Source organism: Durio zibethinus, chromosome 6 (genome assembly GCF_047325235.1).
Source record: "Durio zibethinus cultivar Kanyao isolate XHJ-2024 chromosome 6, ASM4732523v1, whole genome shotgun sequence".
Lineage (NCBI taxonomy): Eukaryota > Viridiplantae > Streptophyta > Magnoliopsida > Malvales > Malvaceae > Durio > Durio zibethinus.
In genome coordinates, this window is record NC_143167.1 from 12,252,825 (window position 1) to 12,260,382 (window position 7,558).

Consider the following 7,558-nt stretch of genomic DNA (forward strand, 5'->3'; position numbering starts at 1 on the left):
CAAATCAATTAATGCATGTTCTTGATCAAGAAGCAACAGTATTTTATCCAAATGGGAGCATGACTAAAGATGATGAATTTGATGAATTAGTTTTTCTAACAGCACAAATCAGGTGAAGTAATCGTAGAAATATTCTCTGACATTATTTTGACATAAATGAGAAAGTGTTCTTGATTACCCCATAAGATAAAAAAAGTAAAAAAATGTTAAAAAGGGCTTTTTCATCTTCTACAAAAGAAAATTGGATGAAAGCAATGGAAGGGGTGATGGAGTCTATGAGATCAAATCATGTTTGAAAATTGGTTGATCTTCTTAAACAATGTGAAGCAATTGGAAAAAAATGGGTTTTTAAGATTAAACGTAAATTAGAAGGAACAATTGAAAGATATAAGCCCGTCTGATAGTGAAGGGGTATATTCAATGAGAGGGAATTGATTATAAAGAAACTTTCTTTCCTGTTATGAAATTTATCTTGATACACTTAATTCTAGCCATTGTAGTTAGTTTAGATTTGGAGTTACATCAAATGGATGTGAAAACTATCTTTCTAAATGGAGGATTGGAAAAGAAAATCTATATAGAACAACCTATAGGTTTCATTGACAAGGGTTAAGAGCACAAAATATGCAAGTTGTTAAAATTGATTTTGACCTTAAACAATCTTTCAAATAATAGTATATTAAATTTCATCAAGTGATAGTTTCATATGATTTTGTCATGATTAATGACGACCACTAAATGTATGTCAAAAGAGACAAAAATAAATTTGTGATCATGTCATTTTATGTATATGACATACTATTGGTTGGTAATAATAAGAAGTATATTATTAAGGTGAAAACTTGGTTGTCCTTAAATTTTGAAATGAAGGACATGGACGAAGTAGCTTACATACTTAGTGTAAAAATTATGAGAGATCATTCCAAGAAGTTGTTAACTCTTTCACAAGAGTAATACATTAAGAAAGTTCTAGAATAATTTAATATGTAAGATTGCAAGCCGATAGATACTTCTATGGCAAAAGATGAAGGCCTTAGCCAGAAAATGTGTCTTACGACTCCATAAGAAAAAGAAGAGATGGCAAGAGTTCCTTACTCTAATGACATTGAAATCCTTATATATACTATGATGTGCACAAGGTCGAACATATACTATGCCATGGGTATACTAAGCGAATATCAATCTAATTCAGGTCAACTCCATTAGAAAGCCATTAAAAGGATATTGAGATATTTAAAAGGCATTATGTATTATTCATTGTGCTATTAAGGAAGTGATATGTATTTGGTCGATTATACAGACATCAATTGTGAAGGAAATTTAAATGAAAAAAATCTACCTCTAGCTACATTTTCTTGTTGAATAGTGAGGCTATTTCATGGATCAGTAAGAAATAAACTTATATAGCACTATTCATAATAGAATCTGAATTTGTATCATTTTCAGCAACAATACAAAAAATTGTTTGACTTAAGAGATTCTTTAATCATTTAAGATTTAAGAATGATGAATCGAACTTAGTGTTGGTGAATTGTGATAGTTATGCTGCAATCACATTTACAATTGATCCTAAATATCATTCTAAGATCAAACATGTAGATACTAAGTATAACTACGTGAGAGACATAGTTTCACAAAATAAAGTGAACATGCAGTACATTTTTATGCAGAAAAGGATTGTAAATCCATTCACTAAGCCCATACTTAAAGATGTGTTTAATAGCTACATGAGATCTCTAAGATTGCATAGATATTGAAGTACATGTACTGAGTTTTATATGAACAATGTATGATATTTTTTCATTTGAGTTGACTTGTATTGAATACAATTATTGCCATTAAAGTTTAGATCTTTGTTTTGAGATGCATGCACACATGTATATATGTATATTTACAACATGATTCGAAAAGTATGTTAGATAGATAATTAACCTTCTCACACAGGCAATCATCTCAATAGTTTGGCACCATGGAAATGATATTAGTTTTAAGCTATAGATTGAAAGCCCAAGCTTAAAACAAGAATTGCCTTGAAAAAGGATCGAAATGAGGTCACTTGATATTGAGATTTGTGACCAAAAGTGAATAAATCCATAATTCACTTTGTTTGTCTTAATATGCTAAGTGAATGTCCTGTTGATTATATAAAATCAAGTAAAGTTGTGGACTCAAGTTAGATACTGAGAGTATCTAAAGTATCATTTATACAGTATTGTTATATAAATGATGAAAGACATATGCTCTCTAGGAAAAAGAGAGTAATACCGTAGCATGTGCTTCATACCACATGTTAATTGTTCGACCAACAAGGGTAATGTAAGAACAAATCTCTGCTTCTCATTGTGTGAGACTTTTGAGATAAGAAGATCTCATATTTAGTACTGTTAAGGACTTTTGATTGTTTCTTAAAGTTTCAGTTCAATGTTAGCTATCTTAGATTATTGCCAATAGTCATGGATGATTCGATTTAATCAGACAAATCTGAATAGCAATTGAATTGAAATGGAGAGTTTTTAGAAAAATGGAAAATCATTTTGGTGACACGTTTGGTTGTATTCATAGGTTGACCAATTATGTTTGAAACATTGAACATAATTATGAATACACAAGTATATCATGCAATATGATAAATGAGAGATCGTGAGAAACTTGAAATGTGACTGAATGGGTCTAGGATGCTACATACTTACTTTACTTGTACTTGAAAGTTACTATACATACCTAACAATTGTATAGTGACTATATGTGATTATGAGCTGCTATATGCACCTGACAGTCGTATAGCAATTGAACTCTCGAAATATGTTGGTCACATGGCTTATTTCTTTGTATAAACCTTACACAAAGAATAGAAAAAATGTTTTTGAGATCATAAAAGCTCAACATCCATTCTGTGCGAGTGGTAGATGTTAGCATAACCGCCCATAATGGGCTTAACCTCACAAAAAACAACTACCTTGGGTAGTTTTGCTTGGATGAAAAATACTGCCATAAGTAGTTTACAAACCAAAAAAAATGAATGGCTCCCTAACTTTTTTTTTTCAATGCATAATACATTAGGCCATTAAGAAAAGTTAGAGAAAAATTGTTTCTTTTCACAACATAAAAAACAAAAGAGTTTTAACAAAGTAAAGAAAGCAATCAGGCATGCATTGAACAACTCCAAGTGAGAAATTCTTGCATTCGGTGTGAAGGACTTACGTTGTGGAATGAATAATTTCTAAATTATGATTTTGTTCAACGACTAATAATTTAAGCCCAGTTTTCGCTTCCACTTCTGTTTAATAAATAAGTATATATGATTATATTCATATATATGTCTTGCATCTGAATTTATATTACAATAAATTATCTATTACATCGGTCATATGTTAAGTCGTTTCAATAATTCTCAATTTGCCTCTTCCGTACGGAAACTTGGTTAAAGAGAATGATCATGGGTTCTAGCAAGAGAGTGCATGTTTCATTCTTGTTTTGAATGAAATGGTGATAATGCCTTTGTAACTTTTAATAAAAACAATTTGATCTTTTTAATTGTTGCAAATTAAATTAAAGTCACAAGAATTTTATTACAATTTTGACGAGGAGTTCAATTTAAAATGCTTGGCTGGTCAATCAGTCATGACAAACTTTCTAAAGCATGATAATAAAATCAAACCTTTACCTACCAAAAGAAAAAACCTATGACAAACAGCTTGCTCCTTTATTTATTTATTTTTCATATGGTCACTGTTCATTTCACCTACTTCTACCCGTAATTGTCGGATTCTACTATTATAAGTCCAAGTCTGTCATCACACTCTTATCTTAATCCTTTTAAGTTATTTTATGTATAACAGAACTTTTTTTAGCAATTTTTATAATCAGAGAATGAGGCTACACCTTTCAAGGAAAAGTAGGGTAGGAGCTCTTAAATTAGCAAGGAAAAAGAAAAAGGAATGAATAAATATAATCCACTAACCCATTCCCTATATGAACCATGGCCACTACTCCACTTCCTTCTTGCAAACAAATTAATCAGATGTTCTGGACGATTTTTAAACAGTGATTCCCTCCCTTATTTCCTCTGAAACTCAAAAACATATATGGCTAGATACTACAGATATTCATACTTAGACTATCTGTCCCCTCCTCCTCTCCACCTATGTTTCTTCGTTTTCATACTCTTCTTTGTACTGGGTTTATCCTGGTACATAAACTATGAGTCCATGTTTGAGGAGTTCATCAACCAGCTGAAATTCTTCCTGATTCTGTCCCCGATTGTTCTGCTGCTTCTGGTTCACTGCTTATCAGGGAGCGTTCCTTTCCTCATTCCACTGCCGGAGCAAGATTCACTTCATAGAGCAGGAGGGTCGCCATGGGGGGTAGCCCTTGTACTTGTGTTCCTTCTTTATATGATCTCTTATCAGTCTTCTTTTCACGAGCGTTAGTTTCCGTTAGGGAATAAATAATAGTGATCTATTTACGGACATGTATGTGTGGTTGATGTTGAGCTTGGCTTGTTCTTTTTTGGTACACAAGACTTGCTTTTGTATCTTACATACATATATATATATATATGTCAGTTGTATGTAGGTAGCTTTGTCGTTAATTTGTAAGATTCTATAACTATAAGATATTAATGGTATTTGCTTTATTGATATCTATATATATATATATATATTTATATATGTTGATTTGATGTTGTTTCTTATGTTATGTCTAGAATTGTTGTCTGTCTCATACTCTCATAGTACTTTAGCGAAGTTTTTACCATAAAATCATTTCAGGGTTCCAGATATTTAATTCATTCTAATCTAATAGTCAGTCTGCGATTTCTGTTGTTTAGCTTAGCAATTAGGTTTTGCATAGCTACTTTTGAGGCAATTGTAAATGCTTAATTGGCTTTTCTTATATATTTTGTAAATTAATTCTTATGTGTTAGTCTTACTCTAATCACAAATTTTGCATCTAAAATTAAAATGAAAAATTATAAATAAATAATAATTTTTATTTATCATATAATTATTTGAAAATTACTATCTCGTGAAATTCTCAAAATAAAAAATTTTCTATAATTATTTCTTTTACAAAAAATCCACTTCAAGGATTTTGAGCAAACGGAATTATTCCCTTTCTTTTATATGGAACAAAATAAAAAAAATAATTTCTTAAAAATTCTCAAAATCCAACTATTGTGTTATTTGAGTTCTTCAAAATTTTTTCAATTCTTCAAAAATTGATTTTTTGACCTTTGAAGAGATTTTTGGTTTAGACAATCTTGGATGATTTCGTATTCGTATTATTTCGGATTTGATTTTAGTTGAATGAATCTAGATATATTCGAACAATTTTGAAAATTTACAAGTAATAAACTTTTTTTTTTATAATTTGGAATATAATAATTAATTTTACTTTTTATATAATTAAATAAAAATATGACAAAAATACCTAAGTTAAAGTTTAAAAACCAATAAATTGTTATATAAATATTCATCATATAATAATTTTGTATTTTAATATTATTCATTACTCTTTTAAAAAAAATTACCTAGTACTTTTTTAGTCTGTCTTATGAATTCAAATAACTGAATAAGTAAATGTCTAATATATAAGAATAAAAGTCTAAAACCAGTGGGTTAGTCAAACAAATCATTTCAAGGTAGTAAAGCTCACTAAATATTTATATATATGGTTTTTTTATCTTTAAGTCCTAAGTTAATAATCTATTGGATCATTTGGCATTTAACCTTAGTTACTCATTCCAACAAATTTTCATTTTTATTTTATTTTATTAGGTATTTTAGTTATTATATTATGATTATTTAACAAACGTTTTAAATTTTCAAAAATTTTTCTTGCATTTATTTTGTTTTTTGGTTTGGAAATAAATGAAATGCCAACATAATTACATTAGATCTAATCATATACATTATTGGAAAAAATGTTCAATCAAAATGTTGAATAGTTGACATTAAAAGATTATCAATTAATTGGTTTAGTTTTAATAATCAACACTTAGAAATTTTGAAAAACCATGATATGTAAAAAATAATTAATATAGTATTGATCTAATTTTAATATTTGACCATTTTGAAATTAACATTAGATTAAGAATATTATGTTAGATAAGTGGTCTACATGTTATTATTTAACTTAAGTAAATAACTTTTTATTTATGGCTTAGTAACTTAAGTTAATAAGTTAAGTAATTATGGTTTCATTACTATTGTTATTAATGCTCATTTTGATCAATGCAAATAAAAGAGAGATGGTATTTCAATGTAAATGCAAATGTTGATGGCACATATAAATAAAGATAATTAAAAGTTAAAGAAACGCTCTTCTTTGTGCTTATAAAATAATGCTTTCTATCCATCAAGAAAGTAGGTAAAAGATTAAAAGGTCAAGAGAGAGTAACAAAAAAAAAATTTATAAAACATTTTATTAAAAGAAGTTATAATGGATTAACATATGATTTCTCTTTAATAAGAGAATTATGAAAATCATCTTATTCTAAGACCTTAAGCATTAAGATTATGCAAAATTAAGATTCAATTTGCATAATAAAAAAAAGTAACATATGGTATCAGAGCTTTTGATTTAAGAACTTGTGATTTTCCTTTAAAGATTGCTCTTTTATATTTGTTTTTATTAATTTTTATGATCTACTTTTATGTTGATGTTTGTTATTAATTTTGTTTTATATTATATTAAAAGTTAAGAGTTTCAATGTTTTTTGCAAGTTAATATTGGCATGGTACATGAAATCCCAAAACAATAATTAAAGCTTTTTTTATTTATTTATTTATTTTGGATATCATTAAATTGTTGTTCATTTAATTAAAATATTACTCATCTCTTTGCATGAATTTAGTAGAACAATAAATCATATTTATTAGATTAATTTATTAATGAAGAAACATATAACATAATGAATATATATTTATTAGACTAATGAATATATAAAATAAAAGATATATAAAAGGTAAAGAAAAGTAATAAAGATTTCATAATCAATGTAAGACAAAATGAATGAAACTCAATAGTTATTAAATATTATGAATTTTATAATAATTATGAAAGCCATTAATGTAAATGAATGTTTGACTATTTAATGCCTATCTACTTGTTATAATATATATATGTTGCATTTTACTATATATGTGAGATACATCAATTATGTAAAATTTATATATGATAGTTTTTAGATATTTTATTTACTCACAACAATAACATCTTCCTCATATTATGTTTGGATTATCATTTTGTCAAAATAATTGTTATATTTATATGTTTTAATATTTATAGTATGAATAATTTGTTAGTCAATGAAGTGGCCAAATTGAATTTTTTTTTTATAGATATCAAATTAAATAAAATTCAATTACTCTAAATGAGATGAAATAACAATAAATATTTATTGAGTAAATTAAAGTTCAATGATTATAAAATATTTAAGGATCGTCTAAAGGTATATTGGTTAATTTTATAATCATGAACATAATCCTGGTTGATAAATATGATTCATTAGATATTTTCGCATATCCAAAGATAACAAATATATCTAGTTGGAGTA

General features: G+C 27.3%; 1 pseudogene; it reads left to right on the plus strand.

Annotated features, from left to right (window-relative positions):
* Positions 1-3,818: 3,818 nt before the first annotated feature.
* LOC111286288 (uncharacterized) lies at positions 3,819-4,637 on the plus strand (annotated as a pseudogene).
* The last annotated feature ends 2,921 nt before the right edge of the window (positions 4,638-7,558 follow it).